The sequence below is a fragment of the Urocampus carinirostris genome, chromosome 2 (genome assembly GCF_059441175.1).
Source record: "Urocampus carinirostris isolate Australia breed hairy pipefish chromosome 2, RoL_Ucar_1.0, whole genome shotgun sequence".
In the NCBI taxonomy this organism is placed as follows: domain Eukaryota; kingdom Metazoa; phylum Chordata; class Actinopteri; order Syngnathiformes; family Syngnathidae; genus Urocampus; species Urocampus carinirostris.
This window is the reverse complement of record NC_142350.1, coordinates 37131328-37154639: the sequence shown is the minus strand read 5'-3', so window position 1 is coordinate 37154639 and position 23312 is coordinate 37131328. Positions and strand designations below refer to the sequence as shown.

General features: G+C 39.8%; 1 protein-coding gene across 4 annotated transcripts in view; it reads left to right on the top strand.

Annotated features, from left to right (window-relative positions):
• Positions 1 to 23312, top strand: part of zfpm2a (zinc finger protein, FOG family member 2a) — a 208320-nt gene that overhangs the window by 177349 nt on the left and 7659 nt on the right. Inside the window, exon 1 of one of the 4 annotated variants that reach the window (XM_088326403.1) lies at positions 17235 to 17278. The exons of 2 other annotated variants lie outside the window; for them this stretch is intronic. The gene's annotated coding sequence lies outside the window, so the exon portion shown is untranslated. Of the gene's footprint in view, positions 1 to 17234; positions 17279 to 18148; positions 18257 to 23312 lie in introns of those variants that run through there. One more of the 4 variants, XM_088326402.1, reaches the window with a different exon arrangement.

The window sequence follows — 23312 nt, the reverse complement described above, 5'->3', positions numbered from 1 at the left end:
AGACCCAGGAAAGTGTGCACTTTCAAGTCTTTCATTAAACTTCAGAAGCACGGAGTTAATCCTCGTTGTACATGGAACAAAAAGTCCGCATTCAACAATTTCGAAAACACCAAGAGAAGGGAAAAGGGGTGGCGGCGGTTGGGTACTGGCCTGTTCGCTACGTATTCATATTCCGTTGCAGGCGTTATCACTTAAAAGGCTTTCTAATTACAACAACAAGACAAAAACTCATTGGATTCCTTCCAGACCCGCTAAATGATAAAATAAGCTCGCACTCTCTCTCCTTCTTAATCTCTGCAAAGCACCTTGGAGCCTCATCTCCCAAATACAGGCGAATGAATGTGAAAATGCCATTTGGAGATGCAGGTGTGACATTTGATAAGAAACTTCTGGATTAAATATGTTCTGCTAATGAGCAACGCAGCTACACCATCAGGGCAAACTATTGGTGGGATTGTGCGCGAGCTGATAACATTCCGCATGCAAACATCCAAATTCATTATTAATAAACAGCCGCAGTCTCTCGATCACACTGAATGTCTGGGACGGCGAATGTGCGTGTCATTAAGGAGCCAAAGGGGGGTTGGGTGGCCTACGTTCAAGCATAGGGGTATCATCTGTTTTCATATTTTGCAGTTTGGGGGCTTTTGGGGGGAAAGCAACCGAGAAGGCTTCAAAAGCTGTGTTAATGTTTCATTGACTGCTGCAACAAAAGAAATAGACAATTGGGGGTAGGATCTGGAATGGCTAATTCACTAAATGGGACATGCAGGGGATCCGCAATCAGAGCAATCCACTTCGGGAGCCTCCCATTTGAAAATTTCAGATTCTTCGTTCTCAAATGGTCTTACTTTGAAACCCACCATCACACCCTAATAACAATAACAAGCCACCACTTCAATCAAGAAAAAAATCCCACTTTTGAATGTATTTAATGTAAAGATGTGAAATTTAACCCAGAGTAAGTCAAATGCATTCATGGTTTTTCAAACAAAACGACCAGGAAAACCAAAATGACCTTCCCTTCGAAGGGACAGTGTACAGGTATATTACATTGCACCCCCTAGTGGTAAAAAAAACTATATTTATTTGAATAATTAGCCGAAATACATGTAATAGAGTGGTAGTTCTTCATACGAGCTTAATTCGTTCCAGGAATGTGTTTGTAGCCTGAATTGCTTGAGTAACAAGCAAATTTTCCTGATATGAAATAATTAAAAATGAATTGGTCCTTTCCCAATTTCCTAGAAGCACCTAAGTTAACCATAAAAAGCCATTAAACACAGCTTCCTGATCACTAAAGACAAAGAGTGATTTAACATAAAATATATAGTAACAACATGATTAAAATAATATTAACAAAAACAAATAAGAGTTTATCATGAGGGAGTCGTTGCCCAGAGGTGTGTGTGTGTGCTTATTCAATTAGATTTGTCTCTGCCTCCCCTTCAAACTTGGTTGGTTGAGAAATGTATATGTATTTGATATAACATGAGCCTGACCATAAATGTTGGTCATCTTGTTGCAACGGGTACCACAAAAAACTGAAAGCTTGTGAAGGACTTGGAAAAAAACATTGCTATTATGTCATTTTGAGTTTTTGTAGTCGGTGCTTTTTAACACGCGTTTTTGGTTGCACAACAAAATACAGTGACGTTTAGAGGTCGAATAATATGCACTCTTGTCTTAAATGTTGACAAACTAACTCCTTTTTTCAAAATAAACCTTAATTTTGACTCCTCCTGGTGACGGTGTGTTTCACAAAGAACGGAAAAACGGAACTAGATATCTTTTGGCCAGTTTACGGCTTTAGTCTAGGGCTCCTTTATCTTAAGTGAAACTAGGTGAATTAACAGTTCCAATATTTCATTTCTGGTTTCAATCAATTATATGTTGTGGGGGTTTTTTGTCTTATATGTATGTATACAGTATATATATATATATATATATATATATATATATATATATATATATATATATATATATATATATATACTGTATACATATTCTGGGGACTGTGTTTCACACGTAATACAGATTGTGCAATGTCTTCCGTGACTTTTTAATGTCAAAAGGTTGGCATGTTTACAAAGTACTGCAACCGAGGCAAAACAGGTCTGTGACCCACTTTTGAGTTGGACCTACCGGTTAAGATTCACTGTTTTAGATCATTCGGAGCAGATTATAGTGGTATTACCTCCTCTGTAATGACCGGGGCATTAGCGTCTCACCCTTCGAAGTTGTACGCACTTTTTAAGAAGTCTCGTGGTCATTTCTCGCAGAAAAGAACTTGGCGTAAAAACTCCAGAGAGAGGAAGCTTCCTTCGTCTTGTCGGTCTAAACCAGCTTAGTTCAGCCAGCCAGCAAAGTGTCTCGGATTGACTAGCGGCACATTGTTATTCGGACCAGTAGCTGGAAGTCCACGACTCCTGCATGCCTGAAAATATTTTATATTCAAATTTAAATGAGAAATGGAATTTGTTTTTTCAGGCACTCTTTCAAGGTTCATGCAAGCCTTCTTCTAAAGGGAAAAGGAAAAACAGCTTTAAGTATTTTAACAGGGCCGTTTTGACAATTCTTATTTTGTCCTAAAGGCCTTTCTCAAAACACCCAAGTGGCGGCAATCCGAGAGCCAAATGACTGTTTCCAAATCCTCGTTATCCGACAAAATAAAAGCACAGGTTATTTTAGCATGTGCAAATGAAGGTTGCGGGTGTTGTCCGTCAGTTTCAACGTGCTTTATGATGTTAATTAGTTGTTAGCGTAATTGTGAGAAGTTCAGAGCCTCGCGAGCTGGTGGTGGCAATTCAAGGATGGCCGTTGATAACAAACAGGTGAGGACAGGGCCCAGTGCCTACGGCGTGCACGATAGCGCAAAGACAATTGAATTCATAGCCAGGAATGAATCTTCCGGACTGAGTCGAATGTTAAAACAACACACATTGCCTGCAATTTGCTTATGCAGAGGAGTGATAAACTGTGGTTATTTAAAAGATAAACAAAGAGGGGATCTCGCACCGTAAATTGTGCATGTGTGTTTATTCCCGATGAGTAACGCCAGAGGTTTATAGTCCCCGACACAGGCAACGGTGCTTTATGGCCTCTCTGTTTGTGTGATAGTAGTATTTATGATATCGGAATTTATGTGGCGCTGTACTCACAGTCTGTGTCTCAGTACGGGTGTGTATTTAAATGTACTCGGGGAGATTTGGGATTTGTCTGCTGTGTGAGTTAGCGTCCTCGCTTAACGAGAGGTCAGCCTGATGAAGCGGTGTTCTCTCTGAAGGAAATCCAGCCCGCTGCCCATTAAGGACAAAAGTGCTTAGTGGAACTTGTCTCTAAAGCCTTAGAGTGGCTTTGGGACCGCCCACAAAAACCTTGTATTTTCTTGGAAATGTATCTATATTGTGAAAGCCTAATCAATCATTGTTAAATTATACCCTGAAGAACATATTTCCAAACACATTTGCTAGCCTACATTGGTGGCTTTCTTACACCCCATGTTTAATATTACAGGCATAATATAAGGGCCTACAATTTTTGGGCTCGCCATGGCCAGGCATTCTACTTGAGCGAGGTTGTTGGGCCGTGGCTTTTTTTTTTTTTATATGCGCCAGGGAGCCAATGGAGAGCGCCAAACAGCAGCTTTTACATGAAAGCAGATGTTTATCGAATTTGTTGGTATTAATTGGGGGTGCCTCGACACCTAGCTAAAGACATTGGCAGAGGACTAAAGTACAACTGTGTAAATGATCACAAAAAACGGTTCAGCTATTTCTGAGCCTGAAGTCACATACAAATACCTACTCGTTCAGTAGTACTAAGATTACAAACAATTAGGTCAGGTCCCTTCAAGTGAGGCTATCATTTTGTAAAATAAATGTTCATTTTGTGACCTACGTGCATGTTCATATAATAGTTTTCCCTTGACTCCCTTATAGACGCCTTTTTTCTATCTTTTGCTCAAAAATTGGTATTGTGTGTGTTTGTTCAGGGATCCTGTCTTACCCTTTAAATTTGTTACTTCTGAAAAGCTGAATCCATCTACTTTTAAACAATATTTCATTTTTGGTAATATAAACCTCTTTCTGTCTGATGTAGCCTAGCAGTGTGTGCATCGTTGAGGCAGAACAGGGGCACACATGTCAGTTCATACCAACCGATTGACAGAAAATTATCTTGAATCGTAGTTAGTAACATCTCAAGTAGGTACAAAGTATGTGCAAGCAGCAAGATATCGACTTTATTTTAGCGATCAAGTGAACAATAAAGAAAAAAACTTTCTTTTTATTGGTGCTACACATCGATTGTGTGAGCCACTATGAGGAGTTTTTCTGAATGACTTTTCCGCCCTCTATACAATTACCTTTGTATACCTAAAGTACCTTTTTTTGCCAGCAACTTAAATAGACAAAAAAGTGGCTTATATGACAAGTTCATTTTTACAATAGCCTACGTCTTATCTGCCATATCTGGCTCGTGAGCCATAGTTTCCAAACCCCTGGAATAAAGTATCAAAAACAACTAAAGAGCTGTTTGTAGCCGAAATAGACTATTAAGTGAGCCGAGCTGAAAAAGAGCCCATTCTCTAAAAAGACCCGTAATTCCCATTTCTATAGCGCTATGCAGGCTGGAGGTAGAAAAGTGCCAATGTGCAACAACTCATCTGAAGCCGCCAGGAAGATGCTTCCAGCCTGTCCCCACAGCGAATATTTTCCGGTTAAGATTTCAAAAGCAAACATAGAATGCAGATGATAACCTGTGAGCAACTGCAAAGGTAGCTTGACTGCCTACATTCTTTTAAAGACAGCTACAACGCACTGTAGAGCAGCAGACGGGAGCGATTATCTTCCGTGATCCTTCTCTGACGGCTCAAAGTCATTCATCTGGCGATCCTTTGTGCCGCCCCGCCCCCCTCACTCAAGCGCGTCGAGCCCCATGCAAAAGCGTACCCATAATCATGGCAAGCCCAATACAAATGCGTACTCATAATCATGTCGATCCCCATGAAAAAACATAGTAATAGTGGCGACCCCCGTGCAAAAGCATACCCTAATCATGGCGAGCTATGTGCAAAAGCATACCTCTGATCACGCCAAGCCGCATGTAAATACGTACCCAGAATCACTGCGAGCCCCATGCAAAAGCCTACCCGTAGTCACGCAGAGCCCTGTGTAAATGCGTACCCCTTATCACGTTGAGCCCCGTGCAAAAGCATACCTTTAATCATGTTGTGCATCATGCTAAAAGGTACCCGTAATCTAGGTGAGCTTTGTGCAAAAGCATACCTGTAATCATGCCCAGCCTCATGCAAATGCGTACCCAAAATCACTGTGAGCTCATTGCAAAAACGTACCCGTAATCATGGCAAGTCCTGTGCAAAAGCGTACCCATAATCACGTTGAGCCCTGAGCAAAAGTGTACCCGCAATCATGGCGAGCTTTTGTGCAAAAGCATACCTGTAATCATTCCCCGTCTCATGCAAATGCGTACCCAAAATCACTGTGAGCTCAATGCAAAAACGTACCCGTAATCATGGCAAGTCCTGTGCAAAAGCGTACCCATAATCACGTCGAGCCCCGAGCAAAAGTGTGATCATGGCGACCTTTGTGCAAAAGCATACCTGTAATCACGCAGAGACTCATGCAAATGCGTACCCAGAATCACGTGGAGCCCAATGCAAAAGCTTACCTGTGATCACGGGGGGCCCTGTGCAAAAGCGTACCCATTATCACTTCGAGCCCCGTGCAAAAGCGTACCTATAATCATGTTGAGCCCAATGCAAAAACGTACATGTAATCATGGCAAGTCCCGTGCTAAAGCGTACCCATTATCACGTGGAGCTCTGTGCAAAAGCGCACCTGGAATCATGGCAAGCCCCATCAGAATACGTACCCGTAATCATGGCAAGCCCCGTGTAAAAGCGTACCCGTAACTACGGCAAGCAGTGTGGTGTGGGCCTGCATGCAGTCCACAGGCCTCCAGTTGCCCATCCCTATCATTGACCCTTTTACTTCCTGACAATGCATTTGACATTATCAAATCTTTTGATAAATGGATCGTGTGTTTTAACTGTGCCGGTTCCATAAACAGGCGAACGCTAATACAATTGACTGTGGGATGTTTACCAACAGTCAGATGTGTCTCTTCCTTGCCAAGATTCTATTATAAAGCGCGCTCCCGCATCTTGTTTTGATACAGTAGTCATTTAAAAACCGATCTTAATTGGCTTATTTTTTATTTCCACATGTGTGCCGCAGTTTGTGCATCCGCTGCAATAAGAGCTTGCTTCTTTTATTGGGCCACACACAAAGTAGCAAGTTCAATTTTACCATTCATAATGAATGCAGCCTCACCATTCAAATGCAGCCATAAGCACACAGCAGATAAGAATTTAATTAAATGTAGATTAAAACCAAACAGGAAAACACACTTGCTGATAATTTTTATCACGTCCCCTGGTCATATTTTTTTCCCGCCTTATACTTTCTGCTGCTACTTCCTTGGGCTACATCTCTTCAGCTTGCCAAAAGTGGCGAAACAACCTCGCACATCTCACCGTGGCAATGTGAGATTGTGTAAAATGCAAAACGGGGGGCGGTCACACGATTAATCAGAATCCTCGTGTCTGGGGAAGATGGAGACTGGTGGAAGATAGAGGGGAGAGGGACGAGGGGGGTTTCCGAGGTGCGAGGAAGGAATTAGTGTCCTCGTTCTAAATCTGCATCATATTCCAAAGGACAATCCCAACACTGTAGGCATCGCAAAACATATCTTTGGCTCTACAGAAACAATTAAATGTGTTCTACAATGCTGAATAAATGTCACCTTCAGAATAAAATTGTTCCTACTTGCTAAACAAGATGTTACACTGACTTCCTGGAACAAATGCACTCTACACTGACGGATGTAATAAAAATTCCCGTGTCAGCATTACATTGAACGCCACAGGTTATACTCCAATATGTACTGAGTGTATATCACACTTAACTCAAGTGTACTACTTACAAAAGCTTGACAAATAACTGTAATCACTATTCCGCTTCATTCTTCCCTCACAATATTTTGTAGTTAACCAAACAGCAAATTCAGTCTAAGATTGGAATATTTGAAAATATTCTGGTTTCGGAGGGTCACGTGAGCACACGTATCAACAGCTCGTTGTCAGGTTTTTAATTGATAAGGTCATCGTTTAGTAGACACTCAAAAGAAGTTGAGAAGACATCAATGAATTTTTAACAAAGAGCAAAGACAACAGGAGAGGACTTTACAAAAAAAAAATCTCACAATGTCGAATGCCAAACCTGTTACACAACCCTAATCCCCCTTTTCTAGTAATTATTTCTCCTCAGTTACAAAAAGCAGATGTGCCTGAACCGGTGTGGATATCAAAGAACAACAACATGATTGGCCAATAGTGACAATAATGTAAACAGTGCATAAAAGTAGCAATAAAAAACAACTGTGAGGAATAATAGTCGAAATAATGAACTGGCATCCTAATGCAATTTCTTTTGCAGGTGTCCGTAATCAAAAAACAAATAAACGAATAACTAATAAACGGATTAAGACGGTTGAGGTTCTCAGTGCTACCAAATAGTTTGAATCTTTGTTATTTACCACATCCGTTTTTACCAAATTGATAAAAATGCATTTTGTAAGAAAATTACAAAATATATATTTTTTTGTCGCTACAGCAAAAATGTCCAGTGTCAGTGAAGTACATTAGCTGTTTGCTATTCACTCTTATAGAGCGCTTTTTCGTTGTGTTTCCTTACCATACGCATGGGAGAAATATATTCGTTTAGAGATTGACACCGCTGGTTTACACATCAATGAATAACTCAATGTTCTCAATACGACTACTTGCTGTTTTAACGAACTCTACTTAATGGTACTGTACTTATCATAACTGTCTTGAAACAAATCACCCTCGATAATTGGGATAAACTGTATATTGAGACGTGGCTCTTGTTTGGGGTTTACAAACAGAATGTTGGTGATGATGCGTCGGCGATCCAGCAGCAGCGGTCCTGCCCGCTTCACCCGTTACTGCATCAGAGTTCCACTTTATTACCCCCGTGCAGGCATTTGGCCTTTTCTGTGGGGAAAGGAGCAATTTCCTGTCACAGTCTGTTTGATCAAGTGCTAAACCCTCGTGATCAATAGAGAGACAGATGTCGGCTCCAGATGGCTCCGTGGCGATACCTGGGGCAGCAAAGGGGTTTGCCAGGACCAATGAATGGCAATGAGCTGGGGCAGGGGGCAGCGGGTGGGCAACACCGACCAGGCATACAAGATGAATCATGCTTTTGGGCCTTTTCCTACAAAATGATTAATAGTTGTCATAAACTGGTGCAGTGATTGATATCATAATACAGTAGAAACAGTAGAGAATTAAAGAATATAGAGTTTTTAATCTACACAATCTCAATAAAATAATGTTTGCCATGAAACTTTCCCTAGTTTTACACGGAACAAAAACCCCTTTGTAATTGGTAAATGATTTGCCATCTTCCCCATCAAAGAATTACTCATCTTCTGCTGCAATATTATGTTGCAGAATAATTTGCCCACTGATTTTGGGGGTAAATATTTTTGTGAACTTGATGGTTTGAGCTCATGCTCCAAAAAAGTATCACAGGCAAATAATACTTAAATAGATATTGTGTATTATTTAGCACATCCTGGTGGTAAAAAAAACATAAATTAATTAAACAATATTGAAAATACATAAACTATTATATTAACATGATTTTTTTTAAATACTCATCGGTCAAGAAATTTGTATTTATTTTGCATAACATGAGCCTCACTTAGAGGGACCTGAGTATGATTGTACGTATAAAGATGATGATTTAGAATTTATTATAACCTTAACCTTAGGATAAACAGGGGGTGGGGGTTAAATGTCAATCAATCAATATTTTAAGAAATGTACAACCAATCCGAATGTCCATCCATCCATTTTCTCCACCGTTTATCCTCACTAGTGTCGCGGAGATGCCAGAACCTATCCTGGCCATCTTCAGGCATTGGGCAGGGATCACAACTATTAAAATGTGATCATTTTAATAATATATATTTTTTTAATTTTGCTAACAAATATAATATAAACTATGTAAACAAAAAATAAATCTAAATTGCCTGCTTTGCCCCCAAGAAGGCTGAAAAACACTGCGGTAAGCTAATTTCAATTGTCCCAAGCATGACAATAATGTTTGAATTCCAATGTGGGTGACAGGTGCATCTCTGTGACTCGGTCCTTCTGGAGTAAGAAAAGAACTGCCAGCACCAGAAGGCCAAAAGTAGACCTCTCCAAAAGGGAGAGACGAGGCAAAAGAGAGCCTCCCAGTTTTTAAACGGCGAGCATTTGCATTAGGCTGGCATCCACCATACACGCACACACACACACACAAACATATAATCACACAAAAAATGCAATCACACACCCACAGCACAACCAGCCAGCCCATGTGGTGTAGGGCCGGAGCCATGTTGGAGAAGAACTGAGGCACGTGTCGGTGTCTTTGAAGGGGAAAAAAACCCGAAATGGGGCCCCTTGGTTGCTTCACTCCAAGCCACGATTGATAAGAGAGTGGGGCAGACGAGGGCCACAGCTGGATGGCATAGTGATTGTGACAGGGGTGGGCAAACATTTAGAGTGGCGGGCCACATTGGTTTAAAAAAACCTTGGAAAAAGCGCAGAACGCAAACAAATTATTGATTTGATTTTGTATATCTACTATAACTGTCTCAGATCCAAAACCTCGGCAAAATACGTGCGGGAAAAAGATGATGTAGGCCAGGGCTCACCACCCTTTGAAGCTGTCATCTACTTACATGTTGGTGCGAAAGGCTACCAGTGTGGTATGCATTTCTTAAATAACGACTCATCGTGTTACAAGTAAATGGTCCACTGTTGGCAGAAAGAAAAAGAATTCGGCTGCTCAGAATGGTCTGTGGCTGGAAGCTGCAGTACCTAATTTGGCCGCTAGAGAGCGAGAGAGAACCGTGGAAAGCAGACCCCATGAAACCAGATATATCAATTTTGTTGGTATTTATTGGAAGTGCGTTGATACAATAGCTACTTAAAGAAACTCGTGGAGGCCTAAAGTACAACTGTGTCAATTTTCGGTAAAATCGGTTCAGACGTTTTGAAGCCTATAAGTCACATACAAACACACGCATAAATTTGGATTCATGAAGTCGTTTAGTTTGGATAGATTTAAATGGATTTATACAGATTAGTATGTTGTTATGTTGTAGGACCAGATTGAGATTTTTTTAAGTCGTTAACATAGGCTTAGTCAACCACTAAATCATCATGCCAGTTAGAAATCAAAATTCCCAGAAAATCACAATAGCCCTTCACTGGTGAGTTATTTTCACAACCTGTCCGCAGAAAACACATTGGAGACCCCTGATTTAGGTCGATGCAATTTTCTTGTTGGTCGCTTCCATTTCAAAATGACGTGACTTGACATTGGTGGGGACGTAGCAGATTTTTTTTAAATGGACAGTGTGTAATATTTAGTGCCTCCTACTGGTACAAAAAACGTCAATCCAGTTAAAAAAAAAAATTAGAAACATGGATTTGAAAACTGGGCAAATATACATGACTTATCAACGCTATTTAGAAAATAAAAAACATAGATCAAGAAATGAGTATTTCTTTTACATAGCGGAATCCATTCCTAGTAGTCGGCTATGCTTGTCCGGTGTCTTTTTGCTTGCTATTGGTATTCTTTCGCATTAGACAACAGCCCCATCTAGCGGTCAAATATAACACACAAGGGCTTTAAGTGATTACATAAAATTGGTGGGACCAAACAATGATTGTCTGCTATCAACGGGGGCACATGCCTCCGTCCATACTAAACTTACGCTCTTGAAAAACTCCAAATGCAATGTAGCTTGCTCTAAAGTTATTTTGCTTTAAATATGATTCTTATCTTGTTCAATAAAATAAATAGCTAAAAAAGAAAGCGAGTGAAGAAACATGTAGCCAGCTGTTTGAATGTTGGACTCTAGGGACAAGGATAGCATTATTTTATTGGTTCAACTGTAATGTTTGTAACTTAATTAAGCAATACATTGAGACTAATTTTACAATAAGAAGTGGATACATTTATAAGTTACATCAGGCCCTTTGAAGACAGCTCATGTGGCCCTCGGTAAAAATGATTTGGAAACCCCTTATTTAATACATATAATCAATATATTTTTAACATTTGGTCTGATGGTCCAAATGTGGCCCGCTGGCCGGAGTTTGTACACCCCTGGGTTAGTGCCCAGTCAACAGGATACAGGCACAACAAAAAAGGGACTTCATATAGACCCCAACGGGACAAACCTGTCTAAAAAAAGTAAAAAGCTGAGCAAAGCATGTTGGAGGAGCCAGGAGCTTTACTTCAACAGTTTTTTTCATTATTTTTTTTTCATTCGATGTGTTTGAGAGAATAAATGAGAAGAAACGGATTGCAGTGTAGGAATGTGTAAGCCCAAAGTGGCAGACCAAAATCCAAAGTTGAAATTGGCCTCTTTATCACATGAGTAACGAAAGCAACTCATTTGCTCAGAAAAAAAGAAGAAGAAAAAAAAGAAATCATTGTCACCAATCCAAATGGTTCCCTCGAAATTGTCTTAAATTGCCAATGCTTAAAGTGTGAAATATTCTCTTTTCAATTAAAGGCGTAATAAGTAGAACCCAATTTTACTTGGCAATGGGTTGTTTTGCACTCCGACAGTGGAAAATAAATACATATGTAGGTATTTTATGTTCTGCTTGAGAATGGACTATAATAAATTAGAAGAGAAGACAAGAGAAGACAAGACAAGACAATAGAAGAGAAGACAAGACAAGAGAAGAGAAGACAAGAGAAGAGGATACATGCCAATCCTTTGACATTAAAAAGCGCTAGATTTTATTGCGCACTATAGTTTTATGTGGACCTTAGTGTTTCCCGTTTTATCCTTTTTCCTTTTTTGTTCTTGTTTTTTCTTCTTTTTCTTTTTCATTTTCTTTCCCTGTTTTTTTTCTATTTTCCTTTTATTTTTCCCTTTCTGTTTGTTCTATCCTCTCTCCTTTACTTTCTCCCTTGTTTTCTTCTTTTTCCTTTCTTCTTCCCTTTCTTTCTGCCCTTTTTCATTCCCTCATTTTTTCCATTATCCTTTCACGTATACTTTGTGAAAGGCTGGACAAAAAATAAGACACAAAACAGTTTTTTTTTGAGTTATCATCTTTCTGTAGTTTGTGTTCTTCCTTGTGCTTTGTAGCACTCGTTTTTGGTTACACTACACAATACAGTGGCATCTAGTAGTCAAATAATACCCTGTCACTTTCATGTAAGTGCAGCCTAATCAAATTATGGATTTATTTATTAATGATTGATTGACTTTTATATTAATTCTTAATGTTATTTTATATTGTACTTTGTGAAGTATATATACATACATATATATATATATATCAACCATATTTTTGACATCAGTGGATTTTTATTTTTTATCGGAGGTTTTCTTTTGCAAAACATAATTCTGCCCAACTACATTCAGACCTCCAGCGGCCCCCAAGTAAATTAAGTTTAAGACCACTGTCGTAAACACTATATCTTTAACTTGAATATGAGCAAAAGCTTGATGCCAAAATTGTCTCAAATCATAACAAGCTGAGTATAAACACATTCAATATTTGTTTGGGGGAAGTTTGAATTCAAATGAAAACATACTGTTTTTATGTACAAATGCAGTGTATGTATATTATATGTAAACTCCTCTTTAAGGGTTTTTTTAAACAGTCCCTATGACAAAAAGATGTTTACCTCAGGGCAAAGACAAAACGCACACTTACTCGTGCTTGCAGACTCCATCTCTCATGTCTCACGATCCACTAGCAGAAGCTTGAACATGAGAAGAGTGCCTCCTAGCGGCCGTGCCAAAACCTGAAAAGAACACAATTCATACTGAGAGTGGAATTCTCTCCCAGTATGCAAATGAGCCGGACACAAGTAGAGTTTGGCGATGTCTTGTCCAGTGCCGATGTAAAGATTAGTTTATTACAGGGGTGTCCAACCTTTTTCAAGCCAAGAGCTACTGTTTCAGGATAATTAGCGCAAAGGAGTTTGATATGCATTTCTAAAATACATACCTGTCAACCTCCACGGCTCCATGCCCTTACAGTCGTATTTTCCCTTACAAAATACAAAATAATCTTGCACCATATTTTTTTTCCAAACGGGTTTATTTATGTAGTTTAACATGTTATATTGTGCATGTGTTTTGTTATATCAAATATATTGTTAATTAATATTTTGTTGTGAGATATTGAGTTTCTCGACATGAATGAGGTTTATTATAAAAAAGTTCAAAAATCAAGTAGCTTGGACGTTCGCTGTAGAAGGAAAAAATACATGCAAATATAATTAAGTAGAATAATACATTTTCGTATTCAAATTATGAATTCATTAAATTATTGTTGGTAATATACTGATTAAAGGGATAATCACAAACCTGTCTTTTTTCATTTTCTCCTTTTATACTTTCTTTTTTCTTAACTTCTTTATACAAGATAATAGTTTGTAATATAATGCATCAAAGCAAGTGAGCCGTTTGAGAGCCCTATTTAATGAGTTGAGCCAAAAAAGCCGGTTCTCTAAAAAGAAACGGACTTCCTTTCACTACATAACTATGACATGAAATCCGAGGTGGCAGATGCATGCGCACAGTAGCATCAAACTGCTCGCCTCGTTTGCAACGAAAAAAAACGATACCGAGATAGAGGCTACCGCGGCGAACTCGTTTGAGTTGATTGATTTGCCGTTTCGTCATAGTAAGTGTATACCGGATGGTACCCATAATCGACAAATTTGCGTTTTTCCATACAGATTTACTTGTATGTCGTACACGTCTTAAAATGCATAATAAACGTACTTTGTACGGCAAAAACGTACAGGTTGACAGGTATGAAAATAACAACTTTTTACAATGGCGTTACCATATTACCATATTATCAGGGTAATTGTTGGCTGTAGGGTTAAAAAGACTCAGTAAATTATTTTAAATATATATTTTAGTAGAAAACAACAATTACCCAGACCTGGTAAGCTATTTCGAAAACAGATCTACGGGCACCTAAGCTGTCCTTAGGGGAACCACGGTTGGGACTCCTGGGCTATTACAAGGATGGGCAAAGATTTTTAGTTTCTTAGGGGTGAAAAAAAATGGTAGAGGGGCAAGGAAGAAAAAAATATTGATTTGATTAGTATATGAGAAAAAAAAGATATTCCTCTCATTTACATATATGATACCTGCCAACACGACTCACTTTACCCGTTTAGACTACCGCATTTGGCCCTTTTTTACCGCTATTTGAAAAATATCAACCCCTTTAAGGTAACAACAACAAATCCTGACTCCAAACTAATATTTGAGTCCATGGCTGCTTTATTTTGAAGTGCGACCAAGTCTTTGTGCGAGAACAAACCGCTCCAATGATCACATTCACTTTCCGTTTTGGTAAAAGTTTGACACTTTGGGGTTTAAACAAGCACGTGTTGTTATGTTTCGTTTGATTATTGTGAAGACGGATTGTGTTTTGCGTTTTGTAATATAAAACGATAATATAAAAGTCCAAACTTTGGCATGTATGTATAAATTAAGAAATTTCTATAAATATATGCAACATCATTAATCCATCCACCCATTTTCTGCACCGCTTATCCTCAGTAGGGTCGCGGGGGTGCCGGAGCCCATCCCAGCTATTTTCAGGCAGTGGGCAGGGGACACCCTGAACTGGTTGCCAGCCAGTCGCAGGGCACACAGGGACAGACAACTCATTCGCTTATATAGGGACAATTTGGACCGGCCAATTAACCTGACATGCTTGTTTTTGGAATGTAAGAGGAAACAGGAGGGCCGGGAGGAAACCCACGCAAGCACGGGGAGAACATGCAAACTCCACACAGGAGGTTCGATCTCATTACCTCAGGACTGTGCCGTACAAGCGCTAACCAATGCGCCGCCGTGCTGCCCGCAACATCATTAAATGAACCTAAAATAAATCACGTGTTACTTAAATATATGACAATTTGTTTATGTTGTAACGTGTTTATACTATTTGTATTTAAATAGCCAGTAGACTTTTTATTTCAGGGTTGGTTTTAGAGTCAGAACGAGGGATAACGGTCTTACAAGAATTTGCCCTGAAAACATTCTAGAAATGTAAAAATAAGGTCGAAGTGCAAAGAGTTCCACACAAGTATTTGCACTTCAGCTTTATTTTCACATTTTCAGAATGTTTTCAGAACATTGTTTTTTGACCATTCTTACTCCAAAATTAAATATGAGAAAGGGGGCGGCACGGCAGCTGAGAGGTTGGTGCGTCTGCGGCACAGCCCTGAGGCCTTGGGATCAAATCCAGTTACCAGCTTTTCTGTGCGGAGTTTGCATGTTCTCCCTGTGCTTGTGTGGGTTTCCTCCAGGGACTCGAGTTTCCTCCCACATTCCAAATCCATCTCAGGTTAATTGGCTGGTCCAAATTGTCCCTTGCTGTGAAGAAGTGAGTGAGTTGTGTGTCTCTGTGTGCCCTGTGGTTGGCTGGCAACCAGTTCAGGGTGTCCCCTGCCCGAAGACAGTTGGGATGGGCTCCAGCACCCCCGCTACCCTACTGAGGGTAAGCGGTGCAGATAATGGATGGATGGATGGATGTGCCAACCACGGGCAGCGCGGCGACTGAGTGATTACCGCGTCTGTGCGGAGTTTGCATGTTCTCCCCATGCTTGTGTGTAAGCAAGCGGTGCAGATAATGGATGGATGAATAGCAGAAATGTTTTAGGCTATTTAATACGTGTATACAGTTTTTGGAACACCCTGTATGGATGCGTTTTGTCATTTCTGTTGACATTTATTCATGTTGGTGTTTATGTCGTCATTTATTTTGTCATGTGTTTTGTTGTGTATTCTGTTGCAACAAAATGTTACTCAAATAAAGGGGCGGGTCGAGTTTTTTACTCAAAGCCAATTCATAGCTAATCAATCAATAGGTGAATAGTCTAGGCCACAGGTGTCAAAGAGGCGGCCCGCGGGCCAGGTCAGGCCCGCTGAGGGATTGAATCCGGCCCGCGATCCAACACTCAGAGAAGCGCAAGAGAAAAACAAGCTGCAGGTTGAAATATGTCCACTTGATGTTGCCAAAGAAAGGTGCCTCGAACAAAGACACTGTACTTGTATCTCTCTCTCTCTCTCTCTCTTCCACCCGTTTTCTCCCACTCTCTGTCCCTTTCACTCTCTGTGTCTCTCTTTTTCTCTTCCTTTGTTGCTTGTTGTCTCTTTCTCTCTCTCTGTGTCTTTTTAACTTATTAACTTTTGCTCTAACTTCCTTTTTTTCTTTTCCCTCTTTTCTCTTTCTTCCTACCCTTTGTGCTTTCTTTTCTCTTTTCTATCCTTCTGTCTTTCTATTTCTCTTTGGATTTCTTTTTTCCGCTCCCTTTCTTTCCCCCTCTCTCACGACTTCTCTTTTTATCTTCTGTTTCTCACGCTCTCTCCCTCTCTCTCTTTCTTTGTCCCGCGCTCTCTCCTTTTCACTCCCTCTTTCTCTTATTTCTTTATCTCTCATTTTCTTTCTCTTGAATCTACTAATCCGGCCCCCGACAGAATGTTTGTTCTATCGTGTGGCCCCCGAGTTAAAATGAGTTTGACACCCCTGGTCTAGGCAAATGGCCCGCCTCCTCATTCTTTTAACATGTTGTTGTGACCAAATACACAGCAAATTACTCGACAAAATACATGACAAAATAAATACAGCAAAAATGACAAAATAAATGACAAAATGCATACAAAATGAATAAATTTTATTAATGCCATATATTTACAGTTGGTATTACGTGATTTATGTGTGCATTTGTTTATTTAAATGGCTTATATTGATAGGTACTTATTTTTCTATTCATTTATTTCTACATATGGCAGGATCGGTCTTCCCTATATTGGGGTGCTGAATTGACCTGTGGTGGGGCTTTATTTAGAACCAGGATTGAACAGTCTGCAGTTCATATTCGCAGAGTATGTGAAGTGTGTTTGCATTGGACTGGAGCTGATTTGAAGACGAGAAGAGTAAGGTTTTTAATTAGGGCCCTCACGGCAGCTTCAGGCGCCACTGGCTTAACTTGACAATTAAGGCCGGCAGCCAATGACCGCCAATCGCGCCCGGATAGCCAACACAAAGAAAAATGGCCTTACAATCCCTATTAGGCTCAGGAAGAAGTGGCTAAAATCAAAGGTTACGAATCATTTTTTCCCCTTGCATGATTTAACATTTAGAGAGATTTTGAAAGAATTTTAAAACTATTTTACTTCGGATTAAACTATTGCAATCAGACAAAAATGTTATGAGTAGGTATACCAATTTATTTATTTTTTTCATTAATGGATTTTTTTTTACTTTTTGGGGCAATTGCTAAATTATTATTTGTAACGCTCATCAATATTTGAAACCAATCTTAACTTTCAATCAAGTATCGGCTTAATTAAAAAATGCCTTATCTACATTGTCTTTAAATGGACTTTGTGTATTATTTGACACCTAAAATAATGGTCAAGTAATGCACACTGCTCATTTAAGTGCAGCCCACACAGACTATGGATTAATTTGTCACTGATTGATTGGTTTACTGTTAAATTCATTTAAATGTTTTTTTCTATTATAAGATTGTATTTAGGAGCAATTTATTTTTAAAACGCTATTTTTCATAACTGTGGAATATTTTTATCATGTTTTTTTTTTTTCGATTTGGCCCAACATCACCCATGAACTAGTTCCGGTGGCCACCAAGTAAATTGAGCTTGAGGCCCCTTGTTAAGCTAATCAGAATGCAGAACGAAATTCACATTTCTAACGCTCTTCAAATGAGGTATTAGTCCATATTTAATAGTTCATTTAATAAATGACAGAAAACGGGAGGTTTAAAAGTATTGTATTCATTATTTTCAAAAGCCCTAAACTTTCATTTCGGCATCAATGTCGGGTCGCTTTAATCCTTGAGGAACGATGTCAGGTGAATGCAATCTGGTCCGTTACCATGACAACCACCAATGACAACAGCACAAAAAATACGTCTGGCTAGCAGTCTGGCACTATTCTTCACAGTATGGTATTTTTATGGCTGTTCAAGCCTGCGGCTAAAAAAAATCAAGTGCTGTTTGTACGAAGACAAGATTGAACCTCATTCTTAAGTGTGTGCATGCAGCTTTCAATCCGGTGCGTTATCTAGTACAGAAGTACAGCAGTACGGTAATTTTCGACTTTTCCACCCTCCCAACAGGGTTTGGATGGGTGCTCGACAGCCTTGAAAAATGATTGAATTTTAATGTTGTGTTTTCAAGGTTTAAAGAGTACTTGAATTTTGGGTGAAGTGCTGGTAAATGCTTGAAATTGTTGCCATGTTTTACAACAAGTCTGTTTGAAAGTAGCACTGGTGGCTTCGCTTTGCCATTGCATTTCTTCTTCCCTTGTGATTAAGTGGGATTAGTTTGTACGGCATTGTTCTACGGAGAGTCATCGCTCCCTACAGGTCACTCCCAAGAGGACAAGTGCATGCTACGCCTAAATAGGGCACCATGAGATGTGTATTAGTGCAATTATGGACATTTTATCATAGGCTCTGCAAAAAATAAGGTAGCATTTCCCAATTATAATTGAAAGAACTTTTCACTGAATATTTGAGTTACATAATACATAATAATGGTCATTATTTTACCCAACACCTATTTGGGGAGAGATGTTTCTCAAAAATAAATGTATTTGCAATTTTGTTCAAGATCTATAAATCTTGATTAATGCATTCATGGAGTATTAGTTATTAACGATGCATTCTTAAAAATTGCATGTGTAAATCGCAGATACAATTGTGGCTCTTCAAAATACATAATTCAAACCATATTTTTTCTATTAACGGTACTGAAGAAATTGGTCAATGGGCTTTAAAAATCCACAAGAGACGTACGAACCCCCTTCCCAAATGTTTGCCCCTACCTTGTTTGAAATGAAATACGAGACCTCGGTGGTCCCGTGCGAGTCAGCCCATTGAAACGGTGCCGCGGCACGTGCAAGCGCACTCCAGATCCGTAATGGCCTCCGCAACGCGTTTGGACAGATGGGAGAGGCGAATGCTGATGTGCTTAACTACGCATTTTACAGCAAAACTATTAAAAGAGTTGCGCTGTTTACACACCGACATTTGAATACCTGTCTTCGGGCCAGTTTAATTATCCCAGCCCTTCTGTTATTTCTGCCGCTTTGTTGTCTCGCAGCTTTGCACAAGGCATGAGATTTGTTTGCGACTTCATTAAGATACGGCCGCGTCGAGCTGTTTGCGGGGCGGCGAGAGAAAAATATATATCCCGAAAAAAACACGCGGGGCTCATGTATCTCACTTTGCCCTGCCTCCCCCGTAGATACTGTACATTTCCCATCCCGTTTTTCATAAAGTCGTTCAACGTGAGCAAATTAAAACAAAATGCCCTCTGTGATGTGTGCACTTTGAAATCTCTGGTGGCGCATGCCCCGAGTGATTCATCCTGAGACGTTTGATTAGTTTGTAAGTACTTAGCGAGGGGGTGGGGGTTGCATTCTAAATGCGTTTCATGAATTTCCCTCGCACGCTCATCTTCAAGCGTGTGTTCAAATAAAGCATTAATCAAAAGGAAGAAGGGAAGAGGGCATTTCGCCAGCTCCGGTCTCGGGGCCTCAGTGAGCCGCTGGATATGGTATTGAGAGACTTTAGGAAGCAGTGGTTTTTAATTATCTGGACCACGTACAGGATGCCGTTTTGATTGTTTTAATGAGGCAGCTGGCCTATTGTCTCTCCTTAATTCCTCCATTGTTTTTAGAATATGTCATAGTTCTTTATTCTTTTATCAGGTGCTCTGCAGGAGGATTTAGACAATAGCCTTCATTCCAACTGCATTGGCCGGCGCACAAAGGCGGCTCAGCGCAGACAGTTAGCAGGCAAACAAGTGCAAATCGCAAGCTGCACTTTTCGCAGCCTTTCGCCCAGTTTCTTGACTCGCGTTTGGTCTTTCCGCTCTCACTCTTGACCCCGCTTTCGCTCGCGTAAACGGCGCCTTTGTGAGTTCGGGACGCTTCGTCGAAAACAAAGTATCAGTGGCGGGTTGACGATATTGCACCTCGATGGAATGCTTTTCTAATGCTCAACATTTTATCGTACCTTTCAACCTTAGCCAATTGCTCCTCTTATTAAAGGTGGGGTGCATCGTGTGAGCTGTCCTTAAAGAGTTTTAAGCAGAACATTTTCTTGAATAAGTATGTGTTTACTGGGTTCAAAGAGCCTTTATGACTTGATTTCCACCACGCCTATTTGATTTTTCTTTACGTTTGTCAGATCTGTTTGAGACTCACAACACATTAGGAAGCAGGAAAGAGGGCAAAGGGTGTGGAAACTGATTTAATGCTCGCCCTTGCAGTTTTCTGTCAGTGTAGCATGAAAATGGTGAAACTAAGTAAAGTACTGTTTCAAATACAGTCCAAACACTAACACAATCTCCAGAAAAGATGAAAATAGAAGAGTTTATTTCGAGCGTCTAAAAAATGCACATGTTTGCATATGCCACACAAGCAGCTTGACAGGCTGAAATTATGATCAAGCCCGAAGATGGCGTCAGCTAGTAAAAAAGATCAAAATTCTATACATCACCTTTAATGTTTGCCATTTCCCTTGTTAAGCAAAAATAAGCCATACAAAGAAAGCAGCAGAATAAAAACACAAATATTTTATGTAAGCAAAATATTTTATTTTTATTTTTTTAAATCTTTATTTAAACAATAAGGACCTTTTGACGATTAACTAGATCCAGATTATTTGCCTTGGGGGGGTTTCTATTCATTTTTGTCTCGACCTGGTGCTTGAGTTCATCTCTTCTTATTTGTTAGTTTATTGGTGCCTTCTTGTTTGCTTTATTGATTGAATTCAGTTTACTACATGAAAGAAAACAATTGAGGCTCCCAAGTCAAACATTTGCCAGCCTTCGTAAGTAAAAAACTGATGTTCGTCATTTTAATTGTCTAGAGTGCTGTAAGATAATACTTCTTATACAGGATTAATCAAAACCATATATTTTGAAAGTGTCTAAGTCAGGGTTTGTACGAGTGCCGGAAAATGCTTGAATTGAATTTTAATTTCAAAGATTTTGGATGAAGTGCTTGTAAATTCTTGAAATTGTTGCCATGTTAAAATAAAGGTCTGCCTAAAAATTATGCCAACGCTGCTTTTTGGTGGCTTTGCTCTGCCATTGAATTTCTTCTTCCCTCGTGGATAACGGCAGCTGGCATTAAACTGTAGAGCAGTGTCCTGTGAAGCGTTATCGCCCCTACGGGTCGCGCTCAAGAAGACAGGCGCCTGCCACACCTAATCAGGGTACTATGAAATATGTATTAGTGCAAGGATTACGTCTCAATTATGGACATTTATTATGGGCCAGGCAAAAAAGTTAAGGTAGTGTTGGCAAGAGCTTCTCAAAAATGAAAATTTAAGCCAAATTACCCAACATTTATATGGAGAGAGATTTGTCTCAGAAAAATTTACACACGTATTGTTCAGATTCACAAATATAATCACGATTTACTCAAGGTCTAAAACTCATACATCTTGATAAATGCACATGTAAGATTAAAAATTGCATATGTAAATCCCAGATATGGATGTGGATCTGCAAAATACACCATTAACACCGGATTTTTTCTATCAACGCCACTGGAGAAATTGCAAAATTGGCCTTGAAAGTACTTAAAAGTGCTTGAATTTGGCCGTGAAAAAGGTGTACGAACCCTGTCTCGCCCCTAACAAATTGGTGCATCCATTCCTGCTGCCCTCTTCAAGCATTTGAGCACCCAACATATGGGAGAGTGGCATGGTTGACTGAATGGATGCAATTCGGCGGCATATTCTGCTGTCAACAGCAGTAAAACATTTCTACACACTCCGCATAATCTGCCTCCTTTCAACCGAGGAGTCCGCAGCGCCTTTGATCGGCACCGATCCAAATACACCGATTTGTAACTCAACGTGCGGGACTTACTTCATAATTCCCTTTGTTAGCTACGAACGTGTCGGAACTAAAGCGCTCTACGCAGAGGAGAGGAACTTTTGTGGCTCCGGCTGTTATGTATTCCCCTTCATTGCCAGTCGGCGTTTGTATCTACCTTGATTGTAACTCTGGCAGACAGTAGAGAGGAGTTTTGTTATTTTAATTAGGAGATAAAAATTCAAAGGGGCTCTCCAGGCAGTGCACGGTATGACAGAATCAAAACGATGAAGTGGAGCACCCTGAAGTGTGTGTCTCGTCACAGTTGATTGGCCGACAGATAGGAACTGCTTTTTAAAAGGGGTGATGTGCACACACACACGCTCAAAGACAGTAAGCCTGCACACGGGTGGCATATTTTAATACCATTTTGCTCCTTGGACACATTTGTGACAGTGCTTTTAATACCATAGCGGTTGAATGAAGACATACCTGCAATGTCTTTAATTTAGCATCGAATATTCCTTTGTTTTTGGAGTGGTTAGTTCGAAAAAGGTCCATCGATAGTATAAACCCGCCAAGTAGAACAATTTTTTTATCATTTAGATAACAGTAATATATAATATATATGACTGTAAAAAATGAACAAGTATAGATCTACAAATAAAAACACAGAACACAGAATTGCAGTTGGATGAATGGTCTTTATTGTTATGATTAAAAAATGCAACAAAATTAGTGGAATTGTCCTTTTAGTGTAACAAAACGTTGGAGAGAGTGGCCGGCTAGATGCACGCTAGCATCAAGAATCTTAGGGTTGAGCCAGGTCTACTCAATGATAAAAACTCAAAAGTCACCAATGTAGTAATTTCTCACAAGTTGTAGCTCCAGGTCATCCGCTTTATAGGTAATGAATCAGACATTGGTGAGCTACAGGCTCGTCACGGGTAGCTTGAGAGAGTTGTTATGTAATAGTAGCAGTTGGTCGGACATGCAGCCCTGTTATTGCTTTCTCCCCATGATGCTGCGTCAGTCTATTTCCGGACCAGATAACAATCCACTGAGCACCTGGTGGTGATCAGGGTTTCGTTGCATTCTTTTGACTTTCTCCAGAGTCTTATTGATTGATAAATAGATTTTCAATGTTAATACTATGTTGTATTGACAGCATACACTGGCCTATCACAGTCGCTCGCACACATAGTTCTTGGCGACTTACCCTCATGCTGCAGAACACAATGCCCGCCGCACGTTGCACGCCAAAAATCCTTAAA